This window comes from Herpailurus yagouaroundi, unplaced genomic scaffold, assembly GCF_014898765.1.
Source record: "Herpailurus yagouaroundi ecotype Mexico unplaced genomic scaffold, PumYag 100, whole genome shotgun sequence".
Taxonomy (NCBI): domain Eukaryota; kingdom Metazoa; phylum Chordata; class Mammalia; order Carnivora; family Felidae; genus Herpailurus; species Herpailurus yagouaroundi.
Window position 1 is genome coordinate 71,085,907 of NW_024412391.1, and position 17,152 is coordinate 71,103,058.

Genomic DNA, 17,152 nt, shown 5'->3' on the forward strand with positions numbered 1-17,152 from the left:
GCAATCACAAACTAATAAAGTAATTGAAGGGAACTCATAACAAGTTGGGTTTTTTTTTAATATTTTTAAAAATACTTTTTAGAATGCAGTTTTATCATCACAACACAAATATTTAAAGAATGCAAATATTCAAAAATGACTAAATTGAATAGCAGCTTTATTCATAATGTCTCCAAATTGAAGACAATTCAAAATGCCCTTCAACTGGTGACTGCTAAACAAAGTATGGCACTATATACAATGAATGCTGCTCGAACAACCAAAAATGGCAAACTATTTATATTTATTTTTATTAAGGTATGTTCCCTAACTCTATACAGCAACAGCAGAATGGCACGAAGTCAGCTGTGCAACAGAAAGGGCCAGGAATTCTTTCACACAAGAGTGGAACCAAGAAAGGGGACAATTCCCATTCACAGGTTTAGATATATAGTGCTGTGACCAACTAATGATATTCAAAAACAACAATGTATCTTGAATTGATATATTCAAGAACATTCAAGAATCCTACATGTGCATTTCTAAGCAAAAGAATATCTAAAGATTCATATTGTGTGATTCAATTTATATGACAAGGAAAGGCAAAGCTAGGGAGAAAAACAGATCCGTGATTGCCAAGTGTTGTGGGTAAGAGTTGAGAGGATGGGAACATAGGGGATTCCAGGGTAAACACTCCGTGCTCACAGCTACATGACACTGTGCATTTGCTAACAGTGACAGAAGAATACAGGACAAAGCAAATGAGTTTGCCTGCGTGTTAATTTTTGAAAAAGCCAGCTAGGCTGTGAGGGGAAAGATGGAATGTAGGCTGTGACAAATGAATCTGTCTTCCAATGAATTGAAAAGGACACTGAAGAATGGGAAAGAAGCTGATATATGTAACTTGGGAAAACAGTATTTTGAGTGGTTACTGTAGAGCTAAAGACTAGCTACAAAAACTCTTTAGTTGGTAAATTTGTTTCAAATAGAAGTGTGGTTTAAGAATTTTGAAGCTGTGTCATTTATACAGTAGGGTAGGAAATAGAAGTATATGCAGAATAGACAAGGATAGGCAGGTTTTTCACAGTAGGAAAAAAAAGTTATAAATAAGAAAAAGAGAGAAGATTAGAATGATCATGAGAACTGATGTCAGCTAAAGGTGTCAATACAAGCTCATGCATATATTATTAAAATGTATGTACACAGAGAGAAATCAAAATGTGTGTGTGTGAGTGTGTGTGTGTGTGTGTGTGTGTGTGTGTGTGTGTGCGTGTGCATGTAGTATGAGTTAGTATATATACATAGCTCTCCTAGCTTTATGGATCAAGAAAAATAAGAAATGACATTCCAGCAACAATGAGCACACAGGTTCTCAAATTTCAGTCTCTAAATTCCACATACAATAAAAGGGCTTCAGGACTACAGCAAGGAAAATACAAGATGATCCTGGAGCCTCTTAGAGTGCTAGAAAGTGAGAAAGTCCATAAAAAAAGAGGATGGATAGATTGGTGAGCAGAGGTATTGCATGTCAATTATTTTTCAGTAAAACTAGGGGAGAAAAAAAGACCTCCCAATGGCCAAGCTGGGAAAGTTCAAGCAACAAAAATGAATAAATAACAAAAATAAATAACACAAGTATTGCATTATAATCCAAAACCCAAATAAATAACCATGAATTAATAACTATTTAAATAAATTCTGGAGGAATCAATAAAAGAAGGACAGGTAATAACTTCTTACAGATGTGTGCTAATGATTAAATGTAAAAAGAATGAAGGATGTAGAAAATCACCACTCGAACACTACCTATGGATGCTAAATTAGTAGGTGAAAAATTAAGGAAAAAAACTGGATATTTGCCTAGTCTCAAAGTACATCCTACACATCATTTAGTAATTACAAAGGGAAAAATGGTAACTTTACAACTGGAGAATCCTAGAAGATGTCACTGCATCTAGGTGGTCATGGATAATATTAGCAGTATTGAATGTTGACATCATTGTACCCTCCTCATGTGAAACACTGAGAAGAGCATATCACTTCTCTGGTACCTTCCCTATAATGCATAACCTCCATCTAATCATGAAAAAACAGCATTCAAACACAAATTGCGATATATTCTACAAAATACCTCACCAGTTATCTTCAAACAAGGGAAGATCATGAAATACAAGGAGAGGGAGTTATAGAATGAAGTGAGCTAAGACGAAATGGCAACAACATGTAACGTGGCATCTTGGATTGGATCCTGGAATAGAAAAGGGATATTAGTGAACAAATTGGTAAAAGCTGAATAGCTTCTGAACTTCAACTAATATTATTGTACCAAAGTTAATTCTTTGGTCATGATGAATATTCTATTAGTATATACAATGCTAATATAAGGGGAAGCTGCCTATAGGGTATACAGGAAATGGCTACATTTTTTTTGTGTAACTCTTCCTTAAGTCCAAAATTATATCGGAACAAAAGTTAAAAGTGCTGTGCACGTCCATGAATGCACGTGTTTTCGTGTGACATAGTAACTGCAATTTAATCTGAAAAACTATTTAGGATTCTATTGTTCATTTGTGCTTTGTCATTTCTGAATAACATTCAGAATTCAGAAAAGAGCCAGAATAAATTGGAATAGGAAATGTTCCTGTTTCCACTGTAGTTACAATCTTTGTCAGCATAATGTATTACTGTGTTACCACTTTCTTATTGATAATAGTTTCAGGAACAGACAACATCTGAAGTCTAATATGTTAAATTTCCCAAATGCTTCATGTTGGAAATATTAAAGATTGAGGATTGTGCTTTGCCAACCTTCTCATTATTCAAGATGCTGTTTGGATGACGTTTCCATTCTAGTTGATTACATTCTATAAAACCTGACATTTTTAAAGGAGTAGACAATAAAACAGTAACTTGAATATCAGTTGTGGCTGTTGCTAAATTATGCAGTTGGTGTTCCTCCAAGTTTTCAGGACCTGCAGCTTTAACAGATAAGCATAAATGTCGAACTTCTTCAGTCAATAGTTTTACTGAGCACTTAGTCTTAATGCTTACATCTCGGATGTGTGCTACTAATATTGTTATATACATTTCAGGAAATTTGTTATGTTATTAAATTGTGGGTTTGGCCTAGATACCATCTACCAGAATGGTTGTTATCAAAGTAGTTACTAAGTCACGTTGTATTTAACCAACGTTCCATATATTTGCTAGAAAAGGACTTTTATAAATACTGACAAACAATGTAACAAACTCAGTTGAGATGAATCATATCTAGAAAAAAAAATTGAAGTGTCTGGGGCTCATTTTTTTATTACAAATATTCTATGCTGGATCTCTGAATCAACTCCCGTGAGAAACAAACCATCTATTTTTTTAAATTTAGATTTTATGTTTTAGAGCAGTTTTAGGTTCACAGCAAAATTGAGGGGAGAGGGAGAACATTTTCCTTTTTTTTTTTTAATTTTTTTTAACGTTTATTTATTTTTGAGACAGAGAGAGACAGAGCATGAACAGGGGAGGAGCAGAGAGAGAGGGAGACACGGAATCTGAAACAGGCTCCAGGTTCTGAGCTGTCAGCAGAGAGCCCGATGCGGCGCTCGAACTCAAGGACGGTGAGAACATGAACTGAGAGGAAGTCGGACGCTTAACCGACCAAGCCACCCAGGCGCCCCGAGGGAGAACATTTTCTACACACCTCCTGCCCTACACATACATAGACTCCGCCCTTGTGAACACCCCCTACCAAAGAGATACATTTTTACAGAGATAACCTATATTGACACATCATAATCGACTACCCAAAGTCCACAGTTGTTTTCTTTTTTTCTATGATTCATTCTTGTTGCTGTGTATCCTCTCAGTTTGGACAAATACACAGTGACATGTATTTATTGTTATGATATTTTACAGAGTATTTTCAATGCCCTAAACATCCTCTGTGCTCTGCCTATTCATCCCTTCCTTCAGGCGACTTCTGGCAACCACTAATCTTTTTTACTGCCTCCACTCTTTTTCCTATTTCAGAATGTCATATAGGCGGAATCTTACAGTATTTACCTTTTTAGATGGGCTTCTTTCACTTAGTAATATGCATTTAAGGTTATTCCATGTGTTTTCGTGACTTGATAGTGCATTTGTTTTTGTTTTTTTTTTTTTCCAACGTTTTTTATTTATTTTTGGGACAGAGAGAGACAGAGCATGAACGGGGGAGGGGCAGAGAGAGAGGGAGACACAGAATCGGAAACAGGCTCCAGGCTCTGAGCCATCAGCCCAGAGCCCGACGCGGGCCTCGAACTCACGGACCGCGAGATCGTGACCTGGCTGAAGTCGGACGCTTAACCGACTGCGCCACCCAGGCGCCCCAATAGTGCATTTGTTTTTAGTGCTGAATAATATTCCGTTGTCTAGAATGATATTCCACATTAATAAGGGTTAAAACTATTTTAAAACAATGATTTAAAACAGCTCACATATATTTATTTCATCATCAAGTATCCTCAGTTTGGTACGTGCTCTTTTAAAGCTTTCTTGGCCTAAGTATCCAAATTCCAAAAATGTCCTTAACCCTGGGCAGGTCGTATCCTGAATGTCTGGGTAATTGATCTACAATTTTCTCATTCAGTGCACAATCAGCTGCAATTCTCATTAGGGACTTCTGAAAGTAATTTGTTAGGACCTATAACTTAGAGACCGTATTGAATTCAGTACTTTCTGAAACATTAAAATATATGTTTATGTATTCCTCTTCCAATCGCTTACCGTGCCCTTTTCTATCAAAGCAGTTTAATCTTATTTCTTTTGTAGTTTTCATGGAATTCAGGGTAAGAGAACAGAATGAATCACGATTATTGACAGTATTCTTGTCCTCTCCTCTAATATTGGCAATTATTTACATATTCTACGTGCTTCTTTCATAGTCTGTCCCTCACCTCTCGTGAGTAAACCCAATTTTGTACTGTTTATATTCCTTATTCACTTGTTTTGATTTTTGTAGTTGAATCAGATTCTTTATTGTTGACACAATAGCTTGCTTTGTGTCATTTGTTTTGGATATTACAGAATAACATCACATGCCATATATAATCTTCTGGTTCTTATTTCTTTTTTCTACTTAGCCTTATAATTCCAAATCTCCATTTTTTTTTTCATGGTAATTTCCACAATTCCAAGCATCATCATCATCAGCACCATCATCATCATATTTTATGAAGCATTTATGCGCCAGACAGTACCTTCAATGTCTTCCATAAATTACCTAGTTTCTTTGTTGTCAGATAGATTTAATGAATAGTTCCTCATCTGTAATTTACCTATAAGAAATTTCCCCCTTATTAGACAGTCAATGGCTAAACTGGATTTTGAACCTAGTTCTGTTTGGACTCAAAGTACATTCTGTATAAATATAAGCATCTAATTTTTCTCCCAGTCATAAAAAGTAAAAGTCAGAGAATGGATTCAATAGGCTCATAGCAAAATATGCTCATTGAAAAAATCATATATCTCCCTCTTCTATTTTAGCAATAAGAAAATATTGTTATGAGCTGATAAACATACAGTTGGTCTAACATCTGTCTAGTAGGATGAGTATACTCTAGAAGAATCTCTTACTTCAAGTAATAAATATACCATCAGGCAACATATATGGATTCCCATATTTCTGAAATATTTAATGATGAGTATTGTCTTCTCTATTTCTTGGGGATGTGGAGTCCTAGTCACTATTTAGAAATTGCTTTTTTTCCCTTGCCATTATAGTAAGTTACCCTTGCTGTACTTTAAGCACTCAGTAGATAGTGTAAATTATTTCATCTCTGACTTTGGAATCCATTAAAAGGGAACTCGAAAATATCAAGACTAAAATGTCAGCTTTACTCCTGATAAAAGTTAGGTTATGGCTGTGAGCTTGCTTCTGTTCCCCTCATAATATTGTAGCCCCTGCCCGCAAGTTAGATCTTATGCTCTGTAACGCATGTAGATATTCATAATTCATATGTATCTAACTTAGTTTGTAAAATCCCTGTATATACCAAACATTAGCAAGCATGCCTTGCAAATTCTCCCTCTACTTTCACTGATGTTTTAAGTGATGAGTAGTAATTGTGTAGGGCTCTGGATGATATGACAATAATATCTGCTAAATAAACATCACGAGAAAACCAGCATAAAGCATAGTAATGTACTATGCAAATTTTACAAGTCAATTTAATAAACACAACGTGTGCCTCCTACTTGGAAGGTAATCTATTCCAGGCTTTGAGAGCATAGTAAGATGATTAGGAATTAAGTTCTTATGCTAGAAAAATCTACATTTAAGAAGTGATGGTAGAGATGAAACTCTAAAAATAAAACACATAAAATGTGTTAAATGATATGATAAGGTTATAACTAAATTGTAACAGCTCCATAGAGAAAGACGAGAATAATTCTGTCTGTGCAGAAGCAATGTAAAGGGAGGTAGTGAACGGATTTTGTCTCAGCCAATACCATACTCTGAGGCAGAAATGGCCCAATGGCGGTCTAGACTTAGAGGGAAACTGCATTTTCCCGGGGTCAGTAAGTTCAGTGTCTGTGTGGTAAACATTTACTCATTATCGAGTATGAGGGAAAGGTATGTAAATTTCTAGCTGTGTTTCGCACTGCATCCTCTCATGATTTCTTCTCTCTAGTCTCACCAAATTACATGGGTTCCTCAAACATTCCATGTGGTTTTGCCTCTTCAAGAGACCTGCATTAATTTTTCTCTGTGTGTTAGCCCCAATCCCACCAATGGAAATATCAGACCAGATGACAATAAAATAAAGTTTGGGGAAATGCTATTATAATTAATGTTTTATGCATTTTAGAAAAATCATCACGCATAACATTTCACTTAATCTTCCTAACGGTCCATAAAGTAGGCATTTATTTTGTGTACATTTAGAAATATACAACGCAGACTCAAAGCACGTTACTTTGTGAGGTAACTCATACATTGCGGGGCCCAGTTTTAAATTCTAAATCTCACATGGTTTCCTAGTAGAAGAAACAAACTTCCATTAAAAAAAAACTTCTACAGAGCGGTGGCATTTGGCTAGTGTATTCACTCCTTCTTAATCTCCTGCTGTTACTAACTCACCAAACTTTAAATAAAAAAACAAGTTTTTTTAGCGTCAATATTTAAACTATTTTGCATGTATGGGGGGCGAAAATATGGATGCAAGCCAATTAAATTATGTTTACTGTTCCAAAAATTAAAAGTCATTTTAGTCCCTGCATTTAAGACTGGCATGTTAAAACAAATAATACGCTTTCAAGTGGTATAACTTTATGTGACTAGGCAATATTTTTAGGCTCAATGCCAAGAACAGTCCACATTTTATGACAGAAGGACTGTTACTATTTTAAACCCAGCATAGAACAAAATTCTTTGGGCAAAGAAAAATGGCCCTGCACTTTCAGAGTTGAGGACCGACATGGATAAAGAGAGATAGCACTCGGGGTGAAACTGAAATTGATAACCAGCTGACGTTCCAAAAAAGGCAACAATTTCACAAGTCCAGCCATCACATTTAGAACCAAGGGAAGTACTACTAAGATACAAACCGGAGATTCGAGAACAGTTGGAAAGATTTCGATATAGAAGATAAAAGATAGATCCGAGAGAGACTCCAAGTGGCTAGAGAAGGTTTCCAAGAAGCCTCTTATGTAAAACATCAATAGGAGGGATGGGGATTGTTAAGAAACAATGAAATGTTTGTTCATAGGATTCATTAGGGGTTAAGTTTGGAGAGTAGTGGTACGTTGGGGAGAACAAGAACGTTTTAAATTTACTTCATAGTCGGTTATACAGTTTTAGAAATGATACTAATTGCTGTTAAAAAGGACAATATATGCCAAATTTTACAGTCAAAAATCATTAATTTCTTTAACAAATATTAGTTGTACATCTGCTATATGCCAGGCACTGTGCAAGGTTCTGTTTTTCATAGATCCTACGTGATAATCATAGTGGGAGGGGAATCCTAATGTTCTTGGGTTGGGTACCAAGGCAGTTTTAGGTACTTAAGGTTAAGAATCACAGAAAGAAATAGTCAGTGTTCTAGTGAGACTGGGATAGATATCAGAGAAAATCATTAACCAGCTCAACGGGTATGAAAATGGGGGAGGGGTGGTAATGTTGAATTGTGAGTTGAATAGATTTGCTATAGATAGTGTTTTGTTTTAGAGAGGTACAAGAATTTACCAAGAATTAAATGAGATAAAGGAAAACAAAATCAAATTGTAAGTACAGAAAAATTCTCATTCCTAAGTATAAGTATAAAATCATCTGGCTGAATAAATGCCACATGGCAGAAGTAGCTCTAAAGGAGTAGTTTCTGTCTGACAAGACCTTGCCATGGTCCACTGTCAAGAATCCTTGGCTTTATGGTAACGTGTACCTTACCTGTTGTTTAACAGGACTTTGAGAAGGAAGAAAATTAAGCGGGTATATATTTTGTCACAGACACATCGTATCCAGGCTGCGTTAGAGCAGAAATTTACTAAATGCTTATCGACTGGGAGAAATATAACACTATTATGTAAGAATTTCTATGACTCTGTGTAGATAGAGATCTTACTTTAAATAGGAGGAAAAACTCTAGCAAAAGAATTTAAAATGTTGCATATGATCACATAATCATACTGGATAAAACATGTTTTGATTCACAGAGAGTTTTACAGGCTGTGGATGTGTCTGGATTAAATAGTTTTGATTAAACAGGCAGCATTTAGTAGATATTTTCACAGGTGTAGGCAACAAGTATATAATTATGAGTGTTTCGTAAACTTCTAATTACATTATAAATATAAATATCCGAAATCAGATGTTTAGAAACAGAATATTGATATGATAGATTATTATATAAGTATTTAAAATTATGTAATAACATTTTTGAACAAAATATAAGTAATTTCTACATATGTGAAGTAAAATAAATATAATTTAAAGCATTATGTCGGGACACCTGGGTGGCTCTGTCGGTTAAGCGTCCGACTTCAGCTCAGGTCATGATCTCATGGTTGGTGAGTTTGAGCCCCACATCAGGCTCTGTGCTGACAGCTTGGAGCCTAGAGCCTGCTTCAGATTCTGTGTCTCCCTCTCTCTCTCTCTGCACCTCCACAGCTCATGCTCGCACTTGTCTGTCAAAAATAAATAAACTTAAAAAAAAATTAAAATAGTATGTCAGGGGTTTTTGTTAAGATAGTGGAGGAGTGGGGTGACTCTAAGTTTGCTTCCTCCCTGGAACACAGCTAAATAAATATCAAATTGTTCTGAACACCCAAGACATTGATTTAAGGACTGAGAGAACAAAGCTGTATGTACATCTACAAGCAGAAAAAGTGATCCCTTTGTGGAAGGTAGGAACTGCAGAGAGTTGATTTGGGGGAGAAAAGAGCAGTGGGCAATGCAAAGGGAAGGGAGATGTGACTGCGGAGGGAGGAGTGAGAGAGAAAGAAAGAGTGAAAAAAGAATAAAAATAAACATAGGGGATTACACAGGAAAAACTTCCCCAAAGCAACTGACTGGGAAAAGGAGATGGTTTAAATACTTTTTTTTTTTTTTAATAAATTGCAAAGCACAGAGTCTGAAGTTCTGGAGGTCAGTGCCATGGCCAGCATTGCACCTGGAACTGCTCCAGTGGGGAAGGAAGGCAGAGACCCAGTAGCGGGGTGCTCTGAGGATCTCCTCGGTCCCACAGGAGAAGCTCTTCCCCTGCTTGGGGTGCATTTAGTAGAGGTGATACAGCCTCTCCGGGGGTAAAAGATCTGGTGGGTGCCATTGAGCTGCCCCATTCACCATCATAGGACCAAAGACGCTTGCTAAGGGCAGCAAACCCCTGTGCTGGCTGGAGGTTGTGATTTCCCATAAGCTCCTAACCACTGCATGGTCAGTTGACCATTTTCTAGGACAAGCTGGCATCAGCCTCAGGATAGCAAGAACCTCTCCCAAGGGATCAGCACAAGACTATGTTTTGGGGGGGGGGGAGGTCTCTGAAGTTTAGAGTTCTGACACCCAGCCTTGCTTGAGATGAAACACAGGAGAGCTGTGCTGCTGGTCAAGTGGAGAGCTCTGACACAGGGTGCAGGTGGGAATCTGATGGTAGTCAGGGACACAGGAAGGAAGCCGGGGACACAGCTTGCTCATTTGTGAAGGCTTCCTGAAAACGGGCAGGCACAAGCTCCCTGTTCCAGAGATGAAAGAACAGGATGAAGCCATTATCACCCCTCACCCACCAGCAGTGACTGACCTCAGTGAGCTAAACAGTGCCACCAAGTGGAGACCAGAACCGCTACACCAAGCCTTGCTCCAGGCACCCTGCAGGTACATCCCTCCCTACTAGGACAAGTTGGCCTGAGAATCAGTGCAACGGGTCCTTTCCCCAAAAGACTAGCACAAACACCTCACAGGCACCAAGTCTACTGATCACAGAGTGCTGCAGTTTCAGCTCTCGGGGAAATAGACTCTAGCTTCATTTTTATTTTTTAATTTTTTTTAATTTAATTTTTTTATTCATATATATATTTATTTATTTATGTATATATATATATATATATATATATATATATATATATATATATACTGTTAGTTTTTTGGCACTCCCTTCTTTTAGCAAGCCTATCAAAAGACACCTAGGATCGAGTTGGGGATATGTTTGTGTTTTTGTTTTTCTGGACAAACACAAGATGGAGGAATTCACTCCAATAGATAGAACAGGAAGTAGAAATTATGGTCAGGGATTTAATCAATATAGATATAAGTAAGATGTCTGAAACTAGAATTTAAAACAACAATGATAAGGATAATAGTTGGGCTTGAAAAAAAAGCATAGAAGATACCAGGGAATCCCTTCCTGCAGAGATAAAAGAACTAAAATATAGTCAGACTAAAATAAAAAATGCTATAGCCAAGATGCAAACCCAAATGGATACCATGATAGTGAGGACTGACAAAGCAGAGGAACAAATCAGTGACAGAGAAGATAAAATTATGGAAAATTATGAGCTGAAAAGAAGAGGGAAGGAAAGAAATTGGATCACAAAGGCAGAGACTTCTTAAAATGTAAAAACATTTGTATCATGGGAGTCCCAGAATATGATCAAAGACCAAAAAAAAAATAGTAGCAGAAAGTTTATTTGAGCAAATTATAGCTGAAAAATGCCCTCCTACTGGGAAGTATATAGACATCGAAATCCAAGAGCACAGAGAACTCCCATTAAATTCAGCAAAAAACAGCCATCACCTAGACATATCATAGTTAAATTTACAAAATACAAAGACAAGGAAAGAATCCTGATAGCATCAGGGGGGGAAAAACCCTTAATCAATAAGGAAAGATAGATCAAAATCACTGCAGATCTGTCCATAGAAACTTGGCAGCCAAGAAGATAAAGGCTGGATATATCCAATGTAATGAATGGGAAAAATATGTAGCCAAAAATGCTTTATCAATCAATTCTATCATTCAGAATAGAAGGAAAAGAAAAGAGTTTCCCAAACAAATAAAAACTAAAGGATTTTGTGACCACTAAACCAGCCATGCAAGAAATATTAAAGGGGACTCCTGGAGTGGGAGGAAAAAAGACCCAAAGCAACAAAGCCTGGGAAGAAACAAAGAACATCACCAAAAATGCCAACTCTACAGGTAATACAATGGCACTAAATTCATGTGTTTCAATAATCACTCTGATAATAAATGAACTTAATATTCTAATCAAAAGACGAAGAATATCAGAATAGATAAAAAAAAAAAAAAAAAAAACAAGACCCATCTATATGCTGCCCACAAGAGACTCATTTTAGACCTAAAGACACCTGCAGATTGAAAGTGAAGGAATGGAGCATCATTTGTCATGCTAATGGACATCAAAAGAAAGCTGGAGTAGCCATATTTAACATCAGACAAACTAGAAATACAAAAAGTCATAAGAGAATATTATGAAATATTATATGCCAACAAACTGGGTAATCTGGAGGAAATGGATAAATTCCTAAAAACTGCAAACTACCAAAAATCAAAGAGGAAAAAAAAAAGAGAAAATTTGAACAGACCCATAACCAGCAAAGAATGAGCAATCAAAAACCTCCCAACAAACAACAGTCCAGGGCCAGATGGCTTCCCAAGGGGGATTCTACCAGACATTTAAACTGTTCCAAAAATAGAAATGGGAGTAAAACTTCCAAACTCATTCTCTGAGGCCAGGATTACCTTGATTCCAAAGTCAGGCAAAGACCCCACTAAAAAAGAATTATAGGCCAAGATCTCAGATGAACATTGATGAAAAACTTCACAACAAGATACTAGCAAATCAAACAGCAGGTTAAACCAATTAAAGCACATAGCAAAGTCAAACAGCACATTAAAACAATTATTCACCGCGATCAAGTGGGATTTATTCCTGGGGTACAAGGGTGGTTCAGTATTTGCAAGTCAATCAGTGTGATACACCACATTAATTAAAGAAAGGATAAGAACTATATGATCCTGTCAAGAGATGCAGAAAAAGCATTTTACAAAATACAGCATACATTCTTGATAAGACCCTCAATAGTGTAGAAATTGATGAAGCATACCTCAACATCACATAGGTCATATACGAAAGACCCAGAGCTAATATCATCTTCAATGCGGGGGAAACGCAGAGTTTTTCCTATGGTAAGTAACAAGAGAGGGATGTCCACTCTCACCATGACTTTCTAACATAGTACTGAAAGTCTTAGCCTCAGCAATCAGAAAATAAAAAGAAATAAAAGGCATCCAAGTCATCAAGAAAAAAGTCAAACTCAAAAATTGCTAGAACATGAATTCAGCAAAGTTGCGGAATATAAAATCAATGTACAGAGAAATCTGTTGCATTTCTATGCACTGAAAGTGAAGCAGCAGAAAAATAAATCAAGGAATTGATCCCATTGACAATTGCACCAAAAACAAAGATACCTAGGAATAAACCTAACCAAAGAGGTAAAAGATATTTACCCTGAAAAACCAACACTTAGGAAAGAAATTAAAGAAGACACAAAACGTGGAAAAACATTCCATGCTCATGTACTGGAAGAACAAATGTTAAACAAACATTAAATGCCTATACTACTCAAAGCAAACTACACATTTAATGTGACCCCTATCTAAATACCACTGGCATTTTTCACAGAGCCTGAACAAATAATCCTAAAATTGGTATGGAACCACAAAAGACCCTGAATAGCCAAAGCAATCCTGAAAAAGGAAAGCAAAGCTGGAGGCATCACGATTCTGCACTTCAAGCTGTCTTACAAAGCTATAGTCATCAAGACAGTATGGTACAGACACAAAAACAGACACATAGATCAATGGAACAAAATGGAAAACTGAGAAATGGACCCACAACTATATGATCAACTAATCTTTGACAAAGCAGCAAAGAATATCCACTGGAAAAAAGACAGTGTTTTCAACAGATGGGACTTTGGGGGAAACAGCAACATGCAGAAGAATGAAACTGGAACACTTTCGTACACCACACACAAAAATAAATTCAAAATGGATGAAACACCTGAATGCGAGACAGGAAATCATCAAAATTCTAGAGGAGAATACAGACAGCAACTTCTTTGACATCAGCTGTAGCAAATTCTTACTCGGCACATGGCCAGAAGTAAGGGAAACTAAATCAAAACTGAACTGTTGGGATGTCATCAAGATAAAAAGCTTCTGCAGAGCAATGGAAACAATCAACAAAACTAAAAGGCAACCTATGGAATCGGAGAAGATATTTTCAAATGACATATCTGATAAAGGGTTAGTATCCAGCATTTATAAAGAAACACCAAACTCAACACTCAAAGAACAAATAATCCAGTGAAGAAATGGAAAGAAGACATGAACAGATATTTTTCCCAAAGAAGGCATCCAGATGGCTAATGGACACATGAGAAGATGCTCAACACCACACACCATCAGGGAAATACAAACCCAAACCAAAATGAGATATAACCTCACACCAGTCAGAATGACTATCGTTATCAACACAGAAAACAAGTGTTGCTGAGGATGTGGAGAAAGGGGAACCCTCTTGCACTGTTTGTGGGAATACAAATTTGTGTAGCCACTGTGGAAAACAGTATGGAGGTTCCTCAAAAAAACTAAAAATAGAACTACTCTATGATCCAGCAATTGCACTATTCAATATTTACCCAAATAATTCAAGAATACAAATTGGAAGGAATATTGTGCACTGATGTTTATAGCAGCATTATCAATGATAGCCAGTGTGGGTGGGGGATGGGCTAGATGTGTGATGGGGACTAAGGAAGGCAGTGGTATGATGGGCCATTGGTTGTTACACGTAACTGCCGACTCACTGAATTCTTTACTCCTGAAAGCAATACTGTACTGTATGTTTACTAACTGGGATTTAAATAAAAATTTGAAAAGAAAAAACCGTATTTCAAAGATGAGGTTTCTAGATAGTAAGAAATAAAATTATTCAACTTTAAAAAAAATAATAAAATGAAATGGTAGGTCAATATATACATAAATGTATACACACATACATAGAATCTGTAATGTTAATCACCAACATTCAAAATTATTATTACTGGGTGTGTTTTAGAATTATAAACATTTGGGTTTAAGTTATTTCGGTACCACATATTTTTAATTTACCTGTTCTTGACCGGTATTATGTTATAAAGTGTGAAAAAATTAAAGACTCTATTTTTTAGAGTAGGCACAATGAAATGGAATTCTGTCTTGACAAGCCTTTTCTTCCTCTCTATACATGGCACAGGTTTTAGAACCGAAGTGCTTTGCATTTAGCTTTTAAATGTTAAAAAATCCTGTCACCAATCGTTGACTTGCCTTGAAAAGAACCTGCACATTGGGGCGCCTGGGTGGCGCAGTCGGTTAAGCGTCCGACTTCAGCCAGGTCACGATCTCGCGCTCCGTGAGTTCGAGCCCCGCGTCGGGCTCTGGGCTGATGGCTCAGAGCCTGGAGCCTGTTTCCGATTCTGTATCTCCCTCTCTCTCTGCCCCTCGCCCGTTCATGCTCTGTCTCTCTCTGTCCCAAAAATAAATAAAAAACGTTGAAAAAAAAATTAAAAAAAAGAAAAGAAAAGAACCTGCACAAAGTTATAGATGGTGGCATAATTTAGATCGAAATCTATACTTCATGCTTTTTTTTTTTTTGGTCCAGGAACATTTTTAAGAGTTAAATAATTGTTTTAAACGTTGGTGTAATTTACGATATCTGTAGTTCTCAAGCCTATAAAATCACCTTCACTTGAGAAGCTGACATAGAAAAACAAATTCCCAGACGGAACCCTAATATTGAAACAAAACACTGGATGTGGAACCCAACAATCTGTGCTACAAGAGATTCTGAATCATGTTAAAGTTTGAGAACCACAGTCCGCACCACAATAAAAATAAGAGTTTTGGCAACTTAGGCCTGTCTAAATTCACAGAATGAAACGTCGTTACAGTTGGTAAGTTGATAACGTGTTTCAGATGTTAGCTTGAGTGCCATGATCGAAACTTTTCCCCTTCTTACTCCAAAAACATTCTCAATTGAATAAGATCAAATAATATTTCAACTACTCAATACTTTTTTGTCAGATTTTATATTTGAAAAACATTTCACTTTTGAAAAACTTTTTTTTTTTTCTTGGTAGTAGGTTAAATGTGAGTGAACAAATAAGAAATGCTGGTGGGCAGAACATGTAAATTCAAGATCCCAAATGAAAATCAAAACTACAAGTAGATATGCAGAGAGAACATCTCAGGGTAAATAATACAAATACCATTTATAAAATGCAAAATTCTAGAGACCTGATAAGGCCATCCTATACAGACGTGTCAATGATTTGTAAATTAAAAGCAGGAACAATGCCTAGGGTTCTGTTAAGGCCCTTTCAGTTACACTCACCCGAAATCCTTTTGGGAAATTGGTAGAAGCGAGTAATGAATAAATAAATAAAATTTAAATATTGAGTTAAGCTAATCAGGTCAACAGAAAAGCCAGAGACTAAGGCAAACTCCAGCCACGGGCAAGTGCTGTGTGGAAAAGGCAGCGAGGGGCTAGAGTCTGTCTTCTTTGGAAGACTTCATTCACCAATATTATAAAGTGTCCTCACTATCATCACCATCTGGACTCCTTGTTAAGTTTACAAATATGAAACATATTGTCTTAAAAATGAAGTTAGGTGGGACACCTCAATCCTTTTTGACTAATCGCTTCTGTTGCCAGGAGTTTCTCTGATAATTCCTTTGAGCTGTAATTAAAACAAATCAATTTACAGTAAGATAATAGAAGTTTCTTGACCTGTTAATACCATTATGCTTTACAGTGTCAACCCATGGAGGATATTTTCCATTTGTCTTTTTTAACCAAAATAACCAGTGTAAATTCACAGCCTCTAGGCAGAAACTCCCATCTACCACAATTCTCACACATATACACCTACATACTTCAAGCAAACTCTAAGTTTTAGAAGTCATTCTGATTTGCATTCTTATTTTCTACAGAAACCAGAGCCTGGCTTGAGGCTTAGCTCATGGAACATTCAGTTAGTGAAGCCACAGTTATGACTTTGATCTCCATTTTAGAAAGTCAGTTTTTCTCTTTTAAACACTTCTTGCCCTTGGGAAGTTAACTCACATAATGCTTACTATTATTTCTCACAAGAGAGCAAGAGAATGAGACAGATCAAAGAACCACTAAAAAACCAAATCAAAGAACATGTTCTACTACAGTGGGCCATTAATTAGAGTGGAGCAGAGCTCGTCCTCAGTAAAAGGTTCAGATGGTAGTATGGTTCTACCCCACACTCCCTCCTCTCTACCCATCACCACCTTGTCTTCCAAACACTCCTGGTGGCATCTGCCCATCAAGCACTTCCTTTCTCGACAAGCTCATTCCCCTGCTGTGATGGCGCTGTTTGTTTGAAAATCACAGGCATAGACATTAATTTTGACCACCGCTGATATTCCCTGCATTTGCTTCTAACACCATGACAGAGGACTGAGGAGTCAATGATCTTAACATACAAAAAAAAAAAAAAAAAAAAAAAAAAAAAGATTGCAGAAAAGAAAACACGCAAAAAACTCATATGCTGTTACCATTTTCACTCTTCAGCCATTACTACGTTTAGTTTCCGTTGCTGCATTTATTTGTG

General features: G+C 36.7%; 1 non-coding gene across 1 annotated transcript; it reads right to left on the reverse strand.

Annotated features, from left to right (window-relative positions):
• Window positions 1-297: 297 nt before the first annotated feature.
• On the reverse strand, window positions 298-437 carry LOC121029008 (small nucleolar RNA SNORA46). Its single transcript, XR_005789533.1, has one exon. It is a non-coding gene; the product is annotated as a small nucleolar RNA SNORA46 (small nucleolar RNA).
• Between the last annotated feature and the right edge of the window lie 16,715 nt (window positions 438-17,152).